The sequence below is a fragment of the Staurois parvus genome, unplaced genomic scaffold (assembly GCF_062004578.1).
Source record: "Staurois parvus isolate SC_StPar_1 unplaced genomic scaffold, SC_StPar_1.0 ptg000768l, whole genome shotgun sequence".
NCBI classification, from domain to species: domain Eukaryota; kingdom Metazoa; phylum Chordata; class Amphibia; order Anura; family Ranidae; genus Staurois; species Staurois parvus.
Genome location: NW_028318564.1, coordinates 2044368 through 2069763, shown reverse-complemented (window position 1 = coordinate 2069763; position 25396 = coordinate 2044368). Strand labels below are relative to the sequence as shown.

Here is a 25396-nt window from a genome sequence, read left to right as displayed (position 1 = left end):
TACTGACACAACATTATCTCTCCTTTCTGCAGCTTTAAGTGTGTTTTACTTCCTACATTTATATAGGGTGTGGAAGGATTTTCAGAGTTCAACCAGGTTTGGATGTGTATTGGCAGGTAATAAATGTCTTCAGGCTTGCTGTATAGGGACTGCAGGGCCACCCATGGCTCGAAATTTGCATGATTCATAGGAACTGGCAGAAATTGGAGCTGTGTATAGCCAGCATTAGGTCCCATTCAGACCATGGTGTTACAGTGACACATGCCAAATGCATGGTAATGCACCTTGCCATCACATAATGTTGCACATTTAAGAACTATATGTGAACTATGAAACTGTGGGAAACCTTCTGGAGAGAAGATTGGATATTTCCAGTGTATTTGTTCTGTGTCCTAATTAGGTAATTGCATGAATCTTCAGAAAGTACTGGCTTTTTCCGGGCTGAAAGCACAAACATTTTCAGAATCTCATTCACCACTCAATTTCCCTCTAGTAGGGATCATTGAACCTATATATGCATTCATTTCACCAGGGCGGGAATAAGAAAGGCAGTTGTTCTGTCTGCATACAGGCCCTGCCATGATTGAAAAATAACTGGCTTAGCATAAGCACAGGATGGGCAAGTTGCTTCCAGACTGTCAGTCACTAGCCTCTGTCTGTGTAATAGTGACCACCATGTGTATGCTCTCTGCGAAGAATGTGTCACGCCCTTCAGCTGTCAGATTGAAATTCATGAACCTTTTTAGCACGACCTTTTAACATTTCATTTAAGAAAAAATTTCTAACACTATAGACTATCCAGAAAGGTTGTCTGCCTTGGTGCCAATGCTCATTATATCACATTGAAAATACTTCTAAAAGAGGAGGACGCTATGGATTTCAACGGTGCTTAAGGATGAACAGGCTTAACTCTCTTTTCTGGTCTTTATTATCAAAAGATGATAAATACAGTACATGTATGCCAATCATTGTTATATCAAATAGAACTGAGGAAGGGTTAGACCACCCCAATTTGAAATGTTAATATTAGGTGAGGCATGGTAGATTGAATGAGCCTATGTCTTGGGTACTTAAGCAGCAAGATCCCCTTGCAGGAATTCCCAACCTGTCCACCTTAAAGTTCACCCTTGAAACATGTTACATGTTCCACCTGTATTTAGGGTGGAACTTGTAACATGTTCCAGCTCCTGCCTCCTCCCTGTGACAGTGGGTGGGGGATCTTCTCCTTGCACCCGATGTCACAATTTGCGGGGCTTGGCACACACAGCCACATCATTCATTAACAGTTCTGTGACTGAGGTGTCCTTTTATGAAACTGAGATCAGCAGTGATCCTGAGGATCGTTGCTGATCTCCAATCATTAGTGGTTTAGAAAACAGAGATGATCAGCGGAGAACATGTTCTCCGCTGATCATCTCAGGACACAGATGGCCAGTATATGAAGGAGCGATGTCAGCCCTTCACTGGCGATCTGTGTTCCCCCTCCAGATTCTCCAGCCCAGAGGTGGAGAATCGGGGGAACCGCAAACGAAGCAGCAATAATTTACCACAGCTTAGTAAACAGTGTTTGACAGATTTCTTACTGTAAGCTCACGAGATTATAGTAACAGCAGCCATTTTCCAGCGTTCAAAGCGTTTGTAGATCACTTCTCCCTTCATTCAGAGAAGCGATCTACACTGCTTCATAAAAAGGCATTCAGAGGAAAATTCTCTCCTCTAAGAATGCCGGAGAACTGAGCAGTGGTCATTTACTGTTGCATGATAAAAGGACAACTGAATGAACTACAACTACCACTGGACTCTGTAGCCGACGACTTATGGTTCTCAATGAACTGTGAGGGTGCTGGTGAACACTCTCATGTTTCATTGATTCTTCCTGCAATTCAGTAACTGCCTGCCCATACAGGAGGAATGGGCACTGAGAGTCTGCAGGATCTTAGCATTGCGATACAATCTGCTGATTGAGGGTGCAATGCCTTACAGGCTGCAATGTAAAAAAAAAAATCTTCTGTTTGCGTGGTTTATAAGGAAAATACATACAAAATTATGATGTTGTGGTACAAAACGCCTGAAGTACTCCATGCCTATAACCCGAATGCTTCTTCTGCCTGCTGGCACTGTGGGAAGGACTTTGGCTCCCTCTACCATATTTTGTGGACATGTGGATCCATTACTCCTTTTTGGGAAGAGGTTTTGTCCTTCTTAAAAATGCTATTGCATACCTCTCCCCCTTTCGAGCCTTTATACTTTTTATTGAGCCTGCCATTTCCGGGCCTACCCAAATTGGCAAGGAAACTCTCCGCGCATGTTCTGACTGCAGCCAGAAGAAGCATTCCTATGTGTTGGCTATCCTCTATACCTCCTTCGCTGCCGACTTTGTGTAAAATTATTGCTGATGTAAGACAGATGGAATACTTGACCGCTCTACATGCTTGTTCAATTGCTGTGTTTGAGGCAGTGTAGAACCCATGGGATATCTTTATTTCTTCTCAACCTACCCATATTGTACAGTTCTAACGGCATCTCTACTGTTATTCTGTGACATTATATGTTCTCTTGTTTTTCTTTCAAATGTGATATTTATATATATATATATATATATATATATATATATATATATATATGTGAAAACCAATAAAAACTGTTAATTATAAAAAAATAAATAAATGCGCTTTTTTTTTTTACCTGCAAAAAGACGTGCATTTATTTATTTATTTATTATTATTTTTTTCATAAATGGTGAACTTATCCATTAATATTTTTGCTGTTCCTGCCCACCTTTGTGTGTTCCAACTCATCCTTTTGTATTCAGCATAATAAAAAATAAATGAAATATAATATAACATAATCACCATAGCAGGAATTCAGACCAGGAAATCAAGCACGTCGATCTTACAAAAAATGATTTAAGAATTTGTCAGGTCATAAATTTTCCAGTATTTACAACAATTTAAATATCAGTTTTGGGCAGATTGACCATTTTAGGTTTTATAACAAAGAGGCTGCCTGATTTTTTTTTTTACCGTAAGGTAAACCTATGTGGCTTTTCACTAGTCCGGGCCTGTATGTATGCACAGGATATATGTATTTTATGCAGCACCTTTTAGCCGTGTTAAGAACTTTCAAGCAATGAAAGCGGTAAACATAAAAAGGAAACAAGTAGAATTATCAGTTGCTCATGTTTCTTGAAGGCTTTAACACCTCTGTCTAAGCAGCAGACATTACAGTGCAATATTGTCAGCTGGATACAAGCCATGCTACTAGATAACAGAACAGGTTTTTCCTATTCTGAAGGGATGAAAGATCTGACATTCTTTTGTGGCTAAGTCATGGGTTAGAAAGCTATTAATGACTCAAAATGATCATGATTCCACACATGTGTTATGTGTGATTCTCCGACAGGCTGACACAACCCTCCTGATCCAATGAGAGCATCTGCAACAGATGATCTCTCCTAGGAAGGTTATGTGAATGCATTTTAGAGCACATGTATCAGCAATAAAACATTCAAAGTGAAATCTTTGAACATTCCATGGAACTCATGCATTAAACAAAAATGAAATTATACCGATAGATCTAGACCTCTAGTCAGACATAAGTTAGACATGATACACAGAGAGATTCCATTATGCTCCGCGGTGTCATAAATTCTCGGAATCTCATGCACGTGCCTGATGATGGCACCCCCTTGTGGACAAAACTGATAAACTGCAATAGCATAGGGATCTATTTCCATAAAGGGAGGTTTTTTTTTATACTTATGACTGGTTTACTATATAAGGAGACTCTGTCAACAACTTAAAAATTGCAAGTATTTTAAATGCTTACTTATATTTTCCATAAACATTTTTTTTTAAAAAAGCATGCAATTTGCTGGGGAACAAATACTCCATAAAGCCTCAATCCCATAGCAGAACCCCGTCCCTGCTAGCAAGTCAGAATTCTATTCTCTTCTGGGAGTGTTTACTTACTGTCTGTGCTGGATCAGCTACTCCTCCCTATGTAATCTTTATGTAGTAGCCAGGGGAAGAACAAAGGGGAATTTTATAGTGTCACTTGAGTGACAGCTCTGAGTCTGCTAAGGCTGCTGCGATTATCCCAGCAATCTCAGGGATTTTGGATTTGCAGGTAAAAAATGCATAAAATGTGTTAAATGTAAATATCATTTTATGTAAATATTTTTTAAAATGAATGGTCTGGAGACATGTTCAGCTTTAACCACTTGCCCTCCTGAGGATCTACCCCCTTCCTGACCAGGCTATTATTTGCGTTACGGCGCTGCATTACTTTAACTGACAATTGTGCGGTCATGCAACGCTGCACCCAAATTAAATTTACTTTCTCTTTTTCCCACAAATTGAGCTTTCTTTTGGTGGTATTTGATCACCTGTGTATTTTTTATTTTTTGCACTATGAAAAAAAAAGAGACAATTTTGAGAAAAAAAAACTATATTTTTGACTTTTTGCTAATAAACATATCCAGTAAAAAAATTTAAAAAATCAAATTTCGTCATAAATGTATGCCAAAATGTATTCTGCTACATGTCTTTACTAAAAAAAATACCAATACATGTAAGTTAATTGGTTTGACAGTTTTTTTTTTTTGTTTTTTTTTTAAGTCCGCAAACGTGCAACTATATCGAAAAAACCCGTAAGTGTCCGCAAAAAAGTGCAAGTGCAAAACACCACACGAAAAACGTGCACTTAGGGGTGTGTTTGTCCTACCCCCGAAAGGGTTGGACCGTTCGCCTGATCCCCCGGGGCACGAAGCTCCTGACAGGGACAAGGTTCCCATTTGGTCCTCCTGGCCAAAAGGCCTGGTGGACCACCGTTCCTTATGCCCAGCCGAAGCCGGACATCCAGTACTAGGCGAGGGGGTTCTCCCGAAGAGAAAACCCCCTAGGGATCAGGGGAGGAAGGAACCGTATGGCCACACATCCTCCCCCTAGACTTCAGGTAAGGCCCGAGGACCCACACCCTCCATCCGTGAAAAAAACACACATAAGAACAGAAAAAGTGACAAAACGTGGGAGTGGTAAATAAATAGAAAATAAAAAAGTGGTACCGTGCCTAATAGTGCACAGACCAGGCCCTGAGGCCTGTAGCAAAAATTGCCCCGGACTTAGCCAAAAGACCTGGTCCTTAGGGCGCTGTGCAAAAAGAAGTGAAAAAACAGTGGCCATGTGTCATCTTCACACCGTGGGGTCCCACACCCAAGTGTTACTAGTGACACCCCTGAGAGCGTCTTCCCCAGGGGGCACTGAGTTTGCGGACTTTTTGCGTCCCCAGCCCCTGGCCAGACCAAGGTAGCATGCTCAGATCAGGAGGTACTGGGTCTTTCCAGTCTTCCCAGAGGAATTACTCCCAAGGCCCCAGAACGAATCATGGCGCTCCCTGGTTTCTGTCCCTCCGGTACTAGCCTTCCGGACCCCCATCATACCAGTGAGGGTACTATACAACAACCATCCCCGTAAACTAGAATGGTCGGGAGCACCCCCACTGGACACTGATAAGAACAGATACTACACTTGATCTTAGCCAAAAGGCCGAGAAGCGATATTGGTTTGACAGTTATAGCATTTACAAATGGCTGTATAGATAATGGAATTTTTTTTTCACTAGTAATGGTGGCAATTAAAGCGGGACTGCGGCAGGCATTCTTACACTGGGGGAAACTGACTTGGTGTCATTGACTTCCTCAGTGACAACAATACAGTGCTAAAAAAAAAGCACTGACACTATACTAATGGCACTGGGCAGGAAAGGGTTAATTGTGTGCTGGGAGTGTGTTACATACAAGGGTGTGTGTGGGGGCTTTACTGTAATCACACTGCACTGTGCACAGCCATCTGGAGCAGTGTGCCTGAGCTGACAGGAAGGAGGACTGTTAGTAAACAAAGCAGTCCTGCTCCTCATTAGAGATGCTCAGTAATTACCAGGTGATGGCAGGGAATCACCGTTCGGGACCCAGTGATTGACAGCAGCGGCCGGAATCACAAAATCATGTATATATACGTGATTTTGCGCACCCCTGCCGCCCTGTAGCAGTATATCTGCTATAGGGCGGTTGGGAAGTGGTTAAACAAAGCTGTACTAAAAGAAACATGAACACTGTGATTGCTGATGCCCTTCAAAAGCTGGACATACAATTATAGATTTCTTTCATTCGGCCTGAGGGCTGAGTGAAAGAAATTTAAGATTCGTCTTTCCAAACTAAACAGTATAAATGGACTAATCCCCCCTGCCAGCTATTGTATTCTGCCAGTCAATGCCTGCAGCAGTCAAAATACCCAAACAGTGCCTGCATCTGAGTGTATGCAGATGCTACTCTGCAGAAAAATGTTCACCTGGCTCCTTTGACAAAGGTTTGTCCAGCTGGGTGGTGCTGACAGGGACACCCACTGCTCAAATGTTTGGACAATTAGGCAAGAATCGGCTGAAATTTGAGCCGTGCATGGCAAATTTTATAATACTATTTGCCTGGCTGTCTCTGATTTCTTTAGGCACTGACCTGCAGCAAGTGTGCAGATTATGAGGTCAGAATACTGATCTGAATACTAGGTCAATACCTGAAAAACTACCAATGTCACTGAACAGCAGTAGGACAGCCAGGAAACTAGCATTTTTCAGAAATATGCAATAATGACTACCATATTTGATTCATCTAGAATAGATCAAACATGCAGCCAGAGGGGTGTTAGGAAATGTATATGCATACTGTTTACTTCCTGGCCAATGTGAATCCTCGGAGGCTGGAGGGAGTGATGTCAGCTCCAGGTACAGCAGCAGTAGGTGTGGCACATGTTTGGAACATGCATGCTCTTTCATCAGGCCATGATAGAGCATGCATGTTCCGAATACATGCCACACCTACTGCTACTGTACCTGGAGCTGACATCACCCCCTCCTGTCCTGACAATCCACACCGACCAGGAAGTACTGGGAGCCACCAGCACAGCCAAGGACAGTGCTTTGGAGACTTGCCTACAGCAGGACTAGCTAGGAGTTGCACAGCGGTTGACACTAGTTTGACAAGTGCTCATTTGACTACTACTATTGTGAGTTGCCAATTTTGTGGAAATATATTATTTGCTTATATTGCTGCACTTAGATGGCGCTGCTTCTCTCTCTTTTATGGTCTCAGAGTCTATTCTAGCTCTTTTTGAATCAGCTGCCACTGAGTCAAGCATTTTAGGAATATCCCTTAACCAGAATCAAAATAAATCTTTGCGTTCAGAATAAATAATACATGAAAAGCAGCTGACACAGAATTGGAGACCATCTCTCAACATAATAAAAAGCAAAAAAAAAGTGCAGAGCTGGATAGTGTGAAAAACAAATTAATTCTTCCAAAAAACCATCCAACAAGAACCACATTCAGTGCATCAGAAAATTATTCTAATCACCTTTGGTCTTTACTTGTGTGGTTAATATACTAGCTATCACAGTGTACATCTGTTTTTTTTTTCTTCTTAGTGCGCCAAATATTTCACTTGTTCTTAAACATCTTCACAAGCAGGTCAACAATGGCAGCTTTTATGTTTGCCTCAAAACAGGTTTCCTTTAAAGAAGGCGCAGCAGAAGGGGTTAAAGCTACAGGCTTATATTGATGGTAACTTCACCTGCAGCACATTTATCTTTTCATTGGTCCCCCATGGCTCTGTTTGGCTGCTGGGAGGAAAGAAAATACTGATACTTAAAACCCGTACACACGATAAGAATATCGGACAAATGATTGTCCCGGATTTTTTTTGCTTGCTAGCCTCATATCGAAAATGAAGAGGTTACTAAATTTACAAAAACTCTCATACGACAAAATAAGAATTTGGAAGTGATGTTATGTATTGTATTGTATTTTATTGTATTTTCAGACGAAAACTGTACCGATTAATGAAAATCATATGATCTGGATTTTCCTGCGTGTCCCTTCGAATAATTTCGAATGAAAGCTGTGTACTAATGATCAGATTATAGTACGTTTGATTAAAAGCGGTATATTTTGTACGATATTCTCACTGTGTGTACAAGGCTTTAGGGGCAAGGGCATCCTCTTCCTTGTATTCTCAGGCACCCAATGCCATCAGAAAGTCCTTACTCTTTTTTTTAAAGAGGAACTTCTTAATTTCTTCTCTGCTTTTTTTTTTTTTTACCTGTGATGCAGGATTTTCAGCAGAAAACATACTCACCTGCCCAGCAAATCCAACATTATCCAGCTTTGATCTACTCCTATAGACTGGGTCCAGCACCGTCACCTTCCCTTCTTACATCATGAGGAGCAAGCTGCCTCCCTTGGGTTCTTGCTATCTACCCCTGATGACATGCCACCAGGTCTGCCCTCCAGCTCTGTGTCCCCACTCCTGGAATTGCAGCCTTCAGGGATATGTGACAGGAATATCCCAGGAAGCTTCAGGAGCAGGATATGTCATTCTCTCCTAGATGAAAATGGAGGCAGGGGGGTGGGCCAGTTTTAGAAAAAATAAAAATGTAAAGAAACAAACTAAAAAAAAAATTACATACTGGAAGGGGGTGGTCAGCACCAGTTTCTTTTTAAATCCCACAATAAGTATATCAATTTAAATATGTTATCAATTATTATTATACAGGATTTATATAGCGCCAACAGTTTGCTCAGTGCTTTACAATATAATGGGAGACAATACAGCAACAATACAGTTCAATACAAGAGGGATAGGAGGGCCCTGCTCCTCGGAGCTTACAATCTAGGAGTTATCAATAACATTATTAATCTCTATATTGTGTTATTCTACTATTTTTGATTTCTAGATGGCAAAATTTTGCATGCAACTAATAAACACCTCCAAAAATGTAGGACAGAATTATTAATTTCATTGAATTTGTTACCAGTCTGATGAAAAACTGCATTTAACAAGTTGTACAGAGTAACAATTTCTGCAGACATAATTGCAAAATTTAAGAACATGGACTAGGCAGTGGGTATGAGGGATATATAAAACAGAAGTTAATTGGGTGTTTTCTCCAATGTGAGAGGTCAGCACCCTTTTTTCAAAGTGCAAACTGACTCATTTCAAGGTGACACTAATTTACAACACAAAGTTGTTTATGAACCTGAGTTCACACATTGCAAATGAGGCTTGAGGAGCATACTGCATAAGCATTAAATGAAAATATGAAATGCAAAGATATGAATTTGAAGAAAGCTCAATAGTAAATCCATGTAACACATGCCTTAATGGTATAACAAACATTGAAAAAAGTGGTGTGGAGAAACAGTGATTATATGTGACTGTGCAGCAGCCCAAAGAAGGAATACAATGTTAAAAATGAGCACACATGAGCAAAAGTGTTGTTAGTAATTCAATAGTAGCAATGTACAAAGTAAAAAAAAAGTGTTGTCTTAGTCTATACAAAACTAAAGGGTCTAGATATAAAAAAAAATGCTTTGTGAATGTCTCAACATTCATGCAAGCATAACAAATAATACCCGTAATGTTTGTAATATGTGTGTATAGTTTCCTTTGGGAACATGAAAGAATGTCAGTTGCACTACACTTAACTCTTCTTACAGTATTTTTAAATAATCAATGAATAATCAATAAATTGACTGCATACAGCAATATCTCCTGCCAAAAACCAGCCTTCCTTGATGCATTTCACCACTCCTGGCTTGCTCACAAGGATAGGGGATGTCAAAGGATTGTCAAGGAAGGCTGGTTTTTGGGGGGAGATATTGCTATATGCAATTGATTCCTGTATTATTAAAAAAATACTGTAAAAAGAGCTAGTTATAGTGCAACTGACATTCTTTCATGTTCTCAATAGAGAATGGAGATGGATTACTATGGCTGGCACCCAAGTTGTCAATGTACGAGAGGCCAGTTTTGAGTACTGAGCTATGGATCTGTGTTTATAGTTTCCTAGTTGCCTTTTTCTGGGCAAATATAACATTTCCTAACATTTGGTCCTAGTAGAAAAATAGCTATAAAAACATTCTACCATGTGAGTTAACATTTACCAATAAATAAATAGCCTGACACTACTGGCTAAGAAGTAGGGACAACAATATGAGAGAGACTTCTGCACCGTGTACAGTCTAAGGAAAATCTTGTGCAAATGGCCCAAGAAACCTCCAGATACAATGTGAAGCAAAACATTTAACAGTGATATGTATTAACAGTGGTAAATGTGACAGCTTCTTTCTGGTTGTGAGGGAGCTGGCATCCATGACAACACCATTATGTCATTGACCAGATATGAATTTTTCCATATGTTATTATTATGCAGGACTTCTATAGCGCCGACAGTTTGCTCAGCACTTTACATTATGGAGGGAGACAATACAGTTCAATACAAGAGGGATTAGAGGGCCCTGCTCCTTGGAGCTTACAATCTAGGAGGGAGGGGATAGTGGTACAAGAGGTAATTAGCTGTGGGGGATGGAGTGGTAGGAAGAGTAGAGGATTCCAGTATTAGCTGAGGGCAGGATAGGCTTCCCTGAAGAGATGGGTTTTCAGAGTGCGCCTAAAAGTGAGCAGAGTAGGCGATAGCCTGATAGATTGGGGTAGGGAGTTCCAGAGGATGGGTGAAGCCCTTGAGAAATCCTGGAGACGGGCATGGGAGGAGGAGACAAGGGAGCTAGAGAGTAGGAGTTCTTGCGAGGAGCGGAGAGTACGGTTTGGGTGGTATTTAGAGACAAGGTCGGTGATGTAATTAGGGGCAGTGTTATGAATGGCTTTATACGTCAGTGTTAGTGTTATGAATAATGAATAAATATATGAATAATTATGTCACCCAGAGACCCCACCCTCTTTGCTTATATTGTTGAGATGGGGACTGGGAGACGACATTTGACGGGAGTCAAGAAATGGGTTAGGATATGCAAGCAACTTTTTTTTCTGTTCAAAGGTTTTCAGGCATTAAGCCTCATGATTGATTGGATGTGCATTGCTGGATGAGGTCATTTAGATTTTATTAATGGACTTACATTGTGGGATTTTTTTTTAATAAAGGACTTGTCAAATAGTGTGTATGTGTTTATTTACCATTTACTTTTTTGTCAATGAGTACTTTGTAACTGTTATTCATTTACATAGGGGAAGGGTGGTATCTGGTGGCCCCTTATTTTTTAAAAGCCCCTCCACAGACCCCCACAACTAACAGGGCCTGGATTTTGAAGAAGAGGCCGTTGTCCTCATCAACATGAGGGCAAAGTGCTTTGTCAGGGGGTCCATACCAAACCTGAAGGATTTAGAATGATATTCTTTTGGAAGGGGGGCTCACACCTTTATTTAATTTTTTTACACCATCCCTGCTGTATGCTTACATTCACCTGCTGGTCAGGAATCCCCAACTGACAGCTGAATGTGACAGATGGACACGAGTCACTGGCTGTTAAGACACCTTCAGATTCTGGCTTCCTAACAACCAGGAGGAGCTGTCACATTTAGCTATGGTAATAATGCCACTGCTAACTGTTTCACCTCACACTGCAACTGGGCGTCTGTTTGGCCGAACACCCATCTGTTTTCCTGTTTTCACAAGATTCTCCAAACACTACACAGCACTGAAGTCTCCCTCATTATTTCCCTTGCTGGTCAAATGTTCTTAGCCTTTAGTATTAGGCTATTTTCTCTGTTGAACATTACCTCTCATGGTCGAATGTTCTTCAAGCTATTTTTCTATTAGGACTAAATTTTAGAAAATGGTAAATTTGCATAGTAAAAGGGAACAAGGAAACTATAATACACATATTACAAACATTACAGCTCACATGACAGAATCAACAGGTATTTTTTGCACTCATCAGCTTCAACAAACATTCGAAAACACTTTCAATTGTTTAGTTGACAGACTAAAAGAGACCAAATAATAAAAGGATTAGGCTGGAAAACTTTTTAGGGTTTACATATTTTAAATTCTATAATGTCTCACATGGCAGAAGTCATTTTGTCACTTCTGAAATCACTAATAATAACTCTGCATGTCAGTGAATCCATCACCTGTGAGCTGCTGTAAGCAACAGAGCTATGCACAAGGAAACAAAAAGTATTTTTAAGTGCAAATTGGATGATTGATATGAACACAACTTCACCTTATTCACTAAGCTAAGTGAACATTCTCTATTTATTTAGTATTTTAGCTAATTGACTGCATGCATGGTACAAATGTGACTCCTAATGGTTACAAAACTGGCATGAATATGTAACAAATTTACTAAAAGACAAAGGCCTCATTCACACAGCCATAAAAATTTTACTGATGTTATTACACATATGTTTTCTAGGAAAAAAGTTTGTGTGTAATGATCGGTAAAACACTTGCATATAGATGCGGTTAAATGCGTAAAGACACATATGCGTTCATAACTTGATTTTATGATCATTTATTTTCCCCTTTGTTTAGACTTAATTTACTCACTTGCAAATGCATGTTTTTGCATTTATATATGTAAGCGCATAAAGAGCATTTTCTAAAGTTTTTTTAATTCTGTGTTATGGATCTAAAAGCAGCTAATGCTTACGCACCTGCTTTAATGACTCCATTGAAAACAATGCAAATGCATTCAGATCATAATAAAAAAACACTTGAATACGATTTTTTTAATGGCCTTGTGAATAAAGCCTAAGGATGATTTATTTAAAACAAAAAAGAAGATGATAAGGAAAGTTGAGTTGTAATCTTTAGACCAGTTATACCCTTTCTTTTGCTGTCTGACAGGCACTTAAAATGGCAGCCAAAATCTTACTTGTTGCACCCTCTACTAATTGCAAACTAGACAGACTTGTTCTTTAGATCTAAAATATAGATATTCTTTTCATGTGATGTATCTAAATGACGTTATTAATTGCAGAGCATTCACTTTCCTGTCATTTAAGAAGTCATACTCATTGAGCTCAGGGTGTCTCTGACTCTCAATGGTTGTGGTTTTTTTTCAAAGCTTTTTGTACAGCATGGCATAGCCTGATAAATGATTCCACACCCTTTCATGTAAAAGACCTTTCCAACAGACTGCAGGCTCCTTGTACACGTTGTCAGTCCAGTTCCCTAACTTCAGGCTTAAAAGCATTTTGTCCAGCTAATGCAGAACCTGCTGTCCCCAGTGACATAGACCTTCTGTCTTCGTTCATCTCACTATTTCATAGTGAGAGTAGGGAATACAATCAAGAACAAGCAGAAAATATAATGAATGATACAAATACAGGCCACTTCCTTAGGGTCTTCTACTATCCGTTTATCACTGTACGTTAGATAACTGCTACACCATAAGGAAAAAATGCAGTGTGGGATGTAGTTGTGATAATAACCCTACTAGTTTCTATAGAAAGATTTGTGTAGACCTAAGTGAAGTTTATGATGAGACACATACACATTCCTGAGCTGCCTGAAATAAAATGCACAATTATGAACCTCTGAATTATTTTTTCTATAAACATTCATGTGCAATCTGAAAGGAAGATAGGGCAGAGACTTTAGCTTTCATCAGTATTAACATTAAATCAAGACTCCTAGTGAATGAATATTGCTTTGCTCCAAAAAAAATTTATCCTCTCCACACAGCTACAAGTTGAATGTCAATGTATGGTTGAAAATTAATTTTAATTAATTTTTCTAAAAAAAAAAGATATCCTATATAAATCCAGTTTCCTTCTGCTTTTAAGTATCTGGCATGATTCCTTATGTCAGATCCCCACTAGTAATTATCAGTTTACAAACATGACAGATGGGGTCCCCAAGGGAAACAGATTATTTAATAACTTTAGAAGGGTTCTAATATGACCTGATCTATGAGCAAATCAAGATTGCCTGTTCATAGAGTAGTCAAAATATCCAACACTATGGGTTCAATTACCTAATTCATTCTTTCTGTAAGATAATAAGCTATTATCTTTACATGAAAGAAATATGCCATCCCACAAATGAATTTCAACAGACAGTAATTGCTTCCATGCAAACTAAAGTTTTGTTATACCACTTAAAGAAATAAAATGCAAGATACCACTGGTGTAAGCAGCTTTAACAAAGCATCTCAGTTATTATATCATAAAAAGAAAAATCATACACTTTTTTATAGTATTAAATTCACGTTCTGCTGTCCTGAAGTACATTTGACAGCTTACATTTGGGAGATGACCCTGTGTCAACAACCTCTGGCTTTTCTATTTGAGAGATAGAGAGAGATTAGTCCATAGTCTTTCTCTCCTAAGAAGATTTCTTCTCCCCCATGGAAGAAATATAAAAGGCAATTCTGTCCCAAATGTCATCTAGACTTCACAGACGTCTTCTCAATTTTCGGGCCTAACGAATGGCTATTAAAGAACCCCTTGGGCATGACACTGTGAAAAAAGGCAAGGAAAAACTTAACTTTTAAGCTACTCTTTTTGGTCTTAGGAGAACCTCAGACCAAAAAAGAAAGTGATATTCAGAGATGTGGCTACCAGCTTAAGTTCAGCCTTGAAGGATTTGAGTTACTAAAGTTAAGCCTGTGTGCATATTAAAAAGTGCAATTTTCAACTGCCAAAGAAACTACTTAAATTCATACCCGCATTTCACAAAGACATGAAGGACATCACTGTCTGGTAGGGAAAAAAGACCCAGGAGAGAGCACTCCTTGTTGTGCAACTGTTAACATGAAAAACTGTCTTGTGACAAAGCATGACTTCTTCCCATTAATCCTCGAAATACTGCATACAGAAAAAACTGAAGTCTTTCATAGTTCCACTTCCAAAAGAAGACATGGGTGGTTAATCAAAGAGGACTAAAAAGAAAAAAAAAATTTAAAAAGCATACCGTGTGAAACGAGCTGTCCTCTGAAAAGAAAAAGTCATAACTGATTAATCGGATTAAAGTTGAAATGGTGTATATTAAAAAGATAGATCTCCATGACTATACCACTTCATAAAAGACCAAATCTACTATTGGTCTATTTCCCTTCAAAGGAACTTACCTCATGACTGATTCCTCACCATACAAAAATTCCTAGAGAAAATTCTATTACCTTCTTTAGTTGTATTAAATAAAATGCTGTTTTTAACAGTTGGGCATTCATACTTTTTTGGATCAAGTAAATTATACAGAAACTATAAAAAGGATGTGTTGGCAACCAATAATATATTATAACCTTTGCTGGAACAAGAACAGTTGAAATCTGTGACTACATGAATGACATACAGCAAAGAGCATAGAGGCTTCACAACCACAGCTTCTAGATGGAGCACACTGTAGTCTAGGTTAGGGGACACTTCTGCAATCATACCAAGTAAAATATCAATTGATTTAATCTAAATTTTGTTGTCATGAACTTTGAAAAAAAAAAAAGTTTTTAATGGGGGGGGGGGGGGGCAAATTATAATTTTTTTATTTGGCTTTAACGTTACGTAGATAAATAGATATGCCTTACTAAAACTGGCCATGCATGGCTTGAATTTTGGTAGATGCCTGAAATCAGTCAAAATTGGAGTCATGGGTGGTCCTGCCAACACCACTCATCATGACAGATATCAGTTAAGAAAATGAAAGAGAAAACAGTAGGCCAAACAGTAACTGCAGCCAATCAGCTGCAGTCACTGTTTGGGTATTCTAAAGCCCCATACACATGAATATCAGCCGGTATCGGCCAGTTCAACAGAAACCAGCCAACATTCAGCCCATTGAACGGGCATGCTGGAAAACCAGAATCCGATCGGCATCTGATCAATGCTGGCAGCCAATGGCTGCCAGAGCTGACCAGTGTGTTTTGGTGGGGAAACAGTTCCCCTGTCAGAACACAATATCTCAGCAGGGAGATCGCTGTACTAACATTGCATAGTTAGCCCAGCAAGCTCCTCCTGAGCTCTTCAGTTTTTTTTTTTTTCAATCAGGCCACTAGGTTGAATGAAAAAAAACGAATAGTGTGTACCCAGCATAACAGTCATGGGTGCCGACTGTCAGAACACAACATTCAACAGAGGTAGATTCCTCCATTGATGCTGTTTAACATGGTTGGGGAAATCAATGGGTTTTTCTCATTTAGCCAGCTTGGGCTTACTGAGAGAAATCTTTAGGTGTATGGCCAGCTTTAGGGTCCATTCACATGACTGTTTACAAAACAAAACAACAGTTGATCTTGTCATGTAAACTAAAGCTGATAAGCACTATTCCTGGTTACAGTGTGTTTAATTAAAGCAGAAATAAACTACAATACACTTAACTACTTTGGGAAATTTGCATTCTAATCAAAAGCAAGACAAGCAATACAATCAAGAAAAGAATTAGTCTATGTTCTTTTATATGTGCATTAGATTTAATGTTTCTACAATTCAGATTTATTTAGAACTTACCCAGCATTTTTAAGTAAATTCTTCATTATCCATTAATTTTTATTTTGTTTAGGTTTATTAGAATGAATACATTTAGTGCATTATTTCCAAGAATATTAAATATACACGCTGAACCCAAGTACGTTTTATAAGGAGGTGAAGAACACAATCTGAATAAAATTAATCTCATTGTAATAAATTAGGCCTAGGAAACTACTGTTTATCATCCCTATCTGAATTTCAGAAGGAAATTGGCAAAACACTCTTGTTCCATTATTGCTTTGCCTGTAGGGTACACACACTATATCATGCATTTAAAGTCACTTTCTCTGAATTTTTAGGCTATCACCTTTTTGTCATTTATATGGCATTCCCTGTAGAGTAAAGCAGCTTTTAGCTTTTTTTAAAGATAAAAGTAGGTCAAGGTTGTAGCCAAATGGATCAATTCCAGATTTAACAACTCTCACACTTGAATTCCTATATCCTTCTTGCAACAAGCTTTAAGCCACAGAATTATACATTACGTAATAACAAGGGGGGGATGAGAAATTAAAAGAAAAAGAGAGAAAATGTGAAGGTCGGGAGTAGAATAGGTGCTTTATAGGAACATATACAAAGACAAATAAATATGAAAATAAAAGAAAAAATTGTGAAATAACAGCAATCAAAGTAGTTCAGGAAATTATTGTAGAAAATGAGATAATTGTGTTCCAACATACTGGCAGATTGGCTGTGATTGCTTCACAGAATGCTATTTTGTTTAATCATCGTAGCTGTATTTAAGAAAGAGGACCCCACCAACTTCAAATTTTTTTTTGCTTGTTTTTTATTACTATTATTTTTAATCAGTTGTAATGCTCTGAGTAATACATGCATGTTTTATTTCAATGCCTGCAGTAGAAATATCTTGAGACATAACTGGTTACTAAGAAAAGCAGAAACAAAAGCACAGATCACATACTTACTTTGTGAAAAAATGGTGTTTGAGGGAAAAAAATCTACATATTGCTCACAGCATAACTTTAAATCTTTTGTCTTGAAACAGAAAAATAAAGATTGCCATACTATAGATACGTAGCCAGTGTCAGAACTTCATCTTGATATGTCCGTTCACATATAGAAATTGCCACATCTGTGAAATCTGCACTTTTCCACCTATGCTGCATGTCCAGATCATTTATGGGAAAATGACAATGTTCAAACAAGGGTGACATACACATTATTTTTCTCTTCCTGCATTTTAGGACTGGCCTATATGATGTTTTGATCTACGTTGTATCTTTTCTGCCTCCTGGGATATTGTTATTTCATAATGTTTGTATTATTTTTTTCTTAGTACAAATTGACTACACTTGTGACTGGACATTATTGTAAAAACAATACTTACAGTCCTGAAGAAGTGGAATGACCCTTGAAACGTGTAGACCAATCTGTACCGCTTTTACTCTCATATAAAAACTTGCCCATTGTTTTTAATATTCATGGTATATATTTTATATGTGAATTCTCTTTGTAAAGAAATGTGATCATATTTAACTATTTAATTTTCTTTATTTGACTCCAGGTGGCATATGTTAGAAAGTCCCACTTGCATATTTCTTTATTTTATTCTATATGGGATGATGCCCTCAGAAGCCTAAATTTACTGTGTTGACCAATGGTATACTCCTCTACCACATAATACTATTCCATACACATGCTGATCTTTTTGAAGGGAAATCATATCAAACTATTGGAATCAAATATATTGGGGTTGATTTACTAAATGTATAGAGGCTGTTCATCTAAAAAAGTGTATGTGCACACATGTTCTCTTTAAAAAGGTAATGTTAGTAAAAAAGTTGAGCTTGATTTTCTAAAGGAGTAAATGTTCACCTAGCAAAGTAACTGATCCCTTAGCTTAGTGAATAAAGTGAAGCTGACTTTACTTTGAATATCTAATTGTAAACAAGAGAACTTAAAGAGCAGGATTTTGCCTTGCACATGGCTGGATGATTGATGTGAACCACTGCACTGTTTGCTAAAACTGGCCATAGATTAAAAAGCTGGCTATAAATTAAAGGTCAGCAGGGCCTGTCCAAACTTCAATCCATCTATGGCCACTACATCTCCAGAGATGGTCTAATGATCGCCTTCTCTCGAATGGGACTGTTGGAAAATTATCACACGGTCAGCTCATGCAGCCAATGGATCAATGTATTGTGACAGCAGAAGATTCCCTGATGGCAGAATACAAAAGTGCAGTGAGGAGGATTCCTTCATCCACCTCAAATATGTGGAAATCCATTTGTTTTGTTTTTTTTGATCAGTCAGATTACTGATAAAAAAAAAGGTCTATCTATGGTCAGTTTAACCACTTTAGCCAAATGAAGGCTACAGCACGGTTACCAAGTAGGCCAAATGAAGGCTACAGGTGGGCATCCAGACATCTCCATGATCGCTGTGTCCTGCGGACACAGTTGATCACGTGATGAGGTAAGAGGCCAATTACAGCAGCCTTTTACCATGTGATCAGCTGTGTCCAGTGACACAGCAGATCACGAAGTAAATACAGTTTCCGGTTATCGGTAGCACTTTCCTCACGCTTTCCTCAATGCCATCAGTCAGGGCTGTCAGTCAGTGCCTTCAGTCAGAGCCACCCATCAGTGTCACCCATCAGTGCCACCTACCAATGCCCATCAGTGCAGCATCATCAGCGCCTCCTCATCAATGCCCACCTGTGACACCTCATCAGTGTCACCTCATCAGTGCAGCCTATCAGTGCTCATCAGTGTTGCCTATCCATGCCACCTCATCAGTGCCCATAAGTGCTGCCTATCAGTGCCGCCTCATCAATGAACTTTAGTGAAGGAGAAAAATTACCTATTTTCAAAATGTTATAATTGAAACAAAGAACATTTTTTTTTTAAAATTTTTGCTCTTTTTTTGTTTATAGTGCAAAAAAATAAAACACCCAGTGGCGATTAAATACCACCAAAAGAAAGTTCTATTTGTGTTAAAAAAGATACAAATTTCATACGGGTACAATGCTGCATGACCGCGCAATTGTCATTCAAAGTGTGACCATGCTGAAAGCTGAAAATTGGCATGGGCATGAAGGGGGTATAAGTGCCCGGTAGGCAAGTGGTTAAGCTAAATGACTAAGTTTTACATTGATTTACTAAAAGATTAAAGAATATGCTTACCTTTTAACAAAAAAATAATAAATACACATTTCTTAGCAGGTACAAAAATGTGCATTTACTATTTTTTGTTGTAGCCTGGAAAGCATTACACCAGCAATCAGCAGATCACTGGTGCCATTCAAGTCTCCTGCAGACTGTCAGTGTAATCTGTCTGCTCATACAAGCAGGCAATTTTATACTGATTGGAAGAATGAATGAACTACCACGGAGCTCAACAGTGCTGTGGTAGTTCATTGAGAACTACAAGCAGACAGCTGCAAAGGCTGTTGGGACTTGTAGTTTCCCATTCACAGAACTATGAATATATAATGTGGCCAGGTGGGTGGAGACCCGCACTACCGTTTTTTTTCTAAAATTGTGACAGGTAGTGGGGGGGAGAAGATCCCCCGCTAACTGTCACAACAGAGGATCAGGAGGGTGTGGGGTCCAGTCCTACAGTAACATGTTACATGTTATACCATGAATATGAATAGCATCTTACTTATCCTTTAAAGAATTTTCACTTTTCAAACTGAATGTTCACAATGCTAAGTGAAGGATGCTTAATAAAAGTGAAGTTTTGTTCACTGCACTCAACCTAACACATGCAAGCAATATATAGTTTTTTTTTCTATTGCCCTTGATTGGGTAGATCTTCAATTTGTTTTCTAAGGTAACATTCACTTTGAAAATTCTACTTTTGTAAAAGTAGATAAAATCTTTAGTAAATCTTTGACAACAGAAATGATTGTACTTCCTGAGCCAGTGAGTTAAACAGTAGGCTATGCAAATGGAGCAGTAGAATTACAGGTTTATATGCTGAAAAATGAAACTATCCACTCTTCATAAGGTACTCAAAGTTTAAATGATTTCCATCATTAACTTTGTAGTTTTACAACCAGTGAAATAGTTCTCCTGTAATTTTAAATAAAATAATTAGAGGGTATGCTCCATTAGAAACAGCTTCCCAGCTCTCTTGCCTGCTATGCCTTATATTCAGTTTGCCTGGGGAAATTTACAGGCTCAGAAAGACTTGGTTTTATTAAACAAGGGCTCTGCTATCTGTTCCAGGCCTGCTCTAGAAAGGACATCCCAAAGAAGTTAACAGCAAGCAGTTGTCATGTAAAATGTAGCATGGTAATGAGTTTTCTGAAAATGATCACTTAGTCTGTGACTGGAATTGCTTAATGGGACTGAAAGCATTGGTGGTGGCTGACTCAGCATCTGTCAAGGTGTTTAAATAGGTAGTTCCAATGGATACATCTTTAAATTTGCATATATATATATATATATATATATATATATATGCAACTATTCAAAACAAATAGTTTCGTTCAGACAGAAAGGGTGTCCACAGAGCTGTCCTGACACACATCAAGCTGACTATAATGCAGATAAGCACTCTGTAAATGTTTAGCCTTATGATATCAACATGGATACCACCGTTTTTCCAGAGAAGAAAAATAAAATCTCTTGCAGTCGGACTCCCCCCACACTGCTTTGTTTAAATACTCTTTTATGCATAGGGTACCAATGAAAACAGACTTCTACTTGCCTAATTCCTTACTCCTGCAGGCTCTCTCCACGCTCTAAGACTGATTTATTTATTTATTTTAGGTACTTATATAGAACCATCAATTTAAGCCATGCTTTACAAGTATATACGGTACATATATATATATATATATAGTACATTCACATCAATCCCTAACCCTCAAGGAGTGTACAATCTAAGGTCCCTAACTCATATTCATACATACACATACTAGGGCTAATTTAGACAGGGACCAATTAACCTACCAGCATGTCTTTGGAGTGTGGGAGACAACTGGAGTACCTGGAGAAAACCCACGCAGGCACAGGGAGAATATGCAAACTCCTGGCAGGTGGTGTCATGGTTGGGATTCAAACCTATGACCCTAGTACTGCCAGGTGGAAGTGCTACCCGTTTAGCCACTGTGCTGCCCTCACAGCTTCTTTTTCTAGGGTGCTCCCTTGGCTTCAGGCATTGTAGAATCATCATGAACAATGCAGGGACAACAGCCCTGCATTGTATGTGAGGACACCGAGATACTGCCCACAACCTGAAGTGGAAGGGAGAAGAGTTGAGCACTAGCACTAGTTGGTAGCAGCACAGTGGCTAAATGGTTAATACTTCCACCTGGCAGGACTAGGCTCATTGGTTCAAATCCCAAACATAGCACCACCTGCCTGTAGTTTGCATGTTCTCCCTGTGCCTGCGTGGGTTTCCTTCAGGTAATCCAGTTTCCTCCCACACTCCAAAGACATGCTGGTAGGTTAATTGGATCCTGTTTAAATCAGCCCTAGTATGTATATGTATGAATGTAAGTTAGGAACTTTAGATTGTATGCCCCTCATAGGGACTGATGTGAATGTACAATATATATATATATATATATGTGTGTGTAAAAGCACTGTGTAAATTGACAGAGCTATATAAGTACCTGTAATAGATAAATAATAATAGCTGCCTATGGAGAATGGAATCAGATAAGTATGAGTCATTTTTAATAGTACCCTAAGAATAGACCAGCATTTAACTAATTTAGATTGTGGGGAGCACTACTGAAACTGATTTTTTTTCTTTTCTCAGGAGTTTCTCCCCTCTTCCTCCAATGTGTATTTATAGGGATAATAAGGACCTGCATACTTTAAACATATAGAAATTCATTCTGAAGGAGCTTGTAGACATTATTATGCTGCATACCAGCTAAAAAATGTAATAGTTGGAGAAATAAACACTAATGTGCAAAAAACATGTGTCAGGCTTTTTTGTGCATAATAATGCATCTGCACCATAGAAATTTATATTTTCCTTCTCTAATTTGCATAAGTCGTAAAGAAAAAAAACCAATAGATTTATGTGCAGAAAAAAATCAGATCAACCCACATGAAAAATATAAAAGCACGTGTATGACACACAAGCAATACCATGCTAGCAAAAACCCACTTGTGCATATTTATAGATCTGGAAGACGATCACAAAAACTGAAAAAAAATGCCGACTACATCGATTACTCATACAAAAAGTTACGCAGAAACAAAGTTATTTTTAAGTCCTCATGCACACTGGACATTTTTATAGCTGCTGTTTTTGGCTTTTGATGTTTTTTTTCTACAGCCAGTAAACTCCCCAGCATGTTATCCTATGTGTCCATGCACACATAGATTGTAATCAATGTTTTTTGGCAGGGACGTTTTTTGGCTGGAAAAAACCCCCAGGACTAGTAGGTTTCTAGAGGAGCTAGCTGTAAAACGCTCTAACCCTGAAAAATGCAGAAAAACACGGTAAAAATCTGCAAACTGGCATTTTTGGACTTTTTTTGACCAAGAAATATTTTTTTTGGGAGGGGGAAACGCTAAAAAACGCAAACACAGAAAAACACAGGGAAACGCTGCTAAACACAGTCAAACACCACTAAACGCTAATGCAAAAATTCTAAAAAAAAGCTGAAAAACTAAATTTGTAACGTGACTTTACACAGCTAACGTTACCAGCGTTATCAAAACACCCAGTGTGCATGGAGCCTTAAATTGTCAGGGTCATCAAGGGAAAACAGTGATAGAACAGTGATATACTGTATTTATTTATTTTATTCTAAAAGCTTTTATATCTTCCCCTCTGCATATGTATGCACACACTTTAATTCATTTATATATACGCTACTCAAAAAAGTAAAGGAACACTTTTTAATCAGAGTATAGCATCAAGTCAATTAAACTCCTGGGGTATTGATCTGGTCAGTTAAGTAGCAGAGGGGGGTTGTTAATCAGTTTCAGCTGCTTTGCTGTTAATGAAATTAACAACAGATGCACCAGATGGGCAGCAATGAGACAACCCCCAAAACAGGAATGGTTTTACTGGTGGAGACCACTGACATTTTTTCCCCTACTCATCTTTTCTGACTGTTTTTCACTAGTTTTGCATTTAGGTAGGGTCAGTGTCACTAGTGGTAGCATGAGGCAATACCTGGACCCTACAGTGGTTGCACAAGCAGTCCAACTCCTGGAGGATGGCACCTCAATACGTGTCATTGCCAGAAGGTTTGCTGTGTCTCCCAGCACAGTCTCAAGATCATGGAGGAGATTCCAGGAGACAGGCAGTTATTCTTGGAGAGCTGCACAGGGCTGTAGAAGGTCCTTAACCCTTCAGAAGGACCAGTATCTACTCCTTTGTCCAAGGAGGAACAGGATGAGCACTGCCAGAGCCCTACAAAATGACCTCCAGCAGGCCAATGGTGTGAATGTCTCTGACCATACAATCAGAAACAGACTTCATGAGGGTGGCCTGAGGGCCCAATGTCCTCTAGTGGGCCTTATGCTCACTGCCTCGTACCATAGAGCTCAACTGGCATTTGCCATTGAACACCAGAATTGTCAGGTCCACCGCAGGTGCCCTGTGCTTTTCAAAGATGAGAGCAGGTTCCCCCTGAGCACATGTGACAGATATGAAAGGGTCCGGAGAAGCTGTGGAGAATTTTATGCTGCCTGTAACATCAGCATGACCATTTTGGTGGTGGGTCAGTGATGGTCTTGGGAGGCATATCCATGGAGGGACGCACAGACCTCTACAGGCTAGACAATGGCACCCTGACTGCCATTAGGCATCAGGATGAAATCCTTCGACCCATGTTCAGTCCCTATGCTGATGCAGTGGGTCCTGGGTTCCTCCTGCTGCATGACAAAGTGGCGAGAGTTTGCAGGCAGTTCCTGGAGGATGAAGGAATTGATACCACTGAATCGCTCGCCTGACCTAAATCCAATAGAACACCTCTGGGATATCATGTTTTGGTCCATCTGATGCTGCCAGGTTGCACCTCAGACTGTCCAGGAGGTCAGTGATGCCCTGGTCCAGATCTGGGAGGAAATTCGCCAGAACACCATCTGTTGTCTCACTAGGAGCATGCTCTGACATTGTCAGGCATGCACACAAGCACGTGGGGGCCATAGAAACGACTGAGTACTATTTCAGTAAAATGGACTAGCCTGCTGCATCATTCTTTCACTTTGATTTTCGGGATGCCTTTGAATTCAGTCCTCCGTAGGTTGATCATTTTCATTTCCATCCATCCTTATGTTCCTAATACAATGATGTGTATACCTGATGTGTTTCTAAAGTGTTCCTTTAATGTTCCTGAGCAGGGTATATATATATATATATATATATATATATATATATATAATACCTACTGAAAGGGTTGACAAGCATATGCATCAAAACATAGTTTCACTATAAAAAGAAGAAACATGAACTGCTTATCATAAGAAAAAATTCCAAATCCTGCATTAGTTTCACAGCTGATAAGAATAACATAAGACTTTCTGAACGCACATAAGGCAACATCATCCAAAGTCTTTAAAATGACATTCATCCATGTAGTCCATCATCTAAGCTACTATAAAGTTTTATTATAGATGTATTGCAATTTGTTGCATCCATTTCGGGTAGCTAAACGATGAAGAATGAGAAAGTCTTGTGTTGTTTTACCCACAGTAATCTAATTGATTCCAGTGTCAGGAAAATCATTCACTAATCTATAAGTAGAAAGATTGATAGTTGCACTTTCTTGTCTTATCACAAGCTGAGCCACTGATTCTACAAAGAACATTGAAACAATGACACTTCCCCAGATAACAGGCATTTGGCCCACCAAGTCGCACCATTTTTTATTCTTACTGTCAAGCAAAGTTTTAAGTTCTTCTTTCTGTTGCTGTTATTTCTGCGAAATTATAAACATCTATTATAAATCTTTTCTAATAGTTTGGGTTTCCAGAGCATTTTACTTTCTTAGGGTTATTTTATTTTCCGAAAGACTACAATACTGAAATTAAAGTGCCACAAATATATATTGCCATTTGATTTTATGTAAAACAATTTTTAAAGCGGAGCTCCACCCAAAAGGGGAAGTTCCACTTTAAGGATTGGTCCTCCACTCC

At 38.9% G+C, this 25396-nt stretch overlaps 1 protein-coding gene and 1 pseudogene across 5 annotated transcripts in view; both read right to left on the bottom strand.

Moving 5' to 3' along the window:
* The window catches only part of EFNA5 (ephrin A5), a 586842-nt gene that overhangs the window by 421477 nt on the left and 139969 nt on the right, over positions 1–25396 (bottom strand). The window lies entirely within an intron of this gene.
* On the bottom strand, positions 5444–5558 carry LOC149444894 (U2 spliceosomal RNA; annotated as a pseudogene).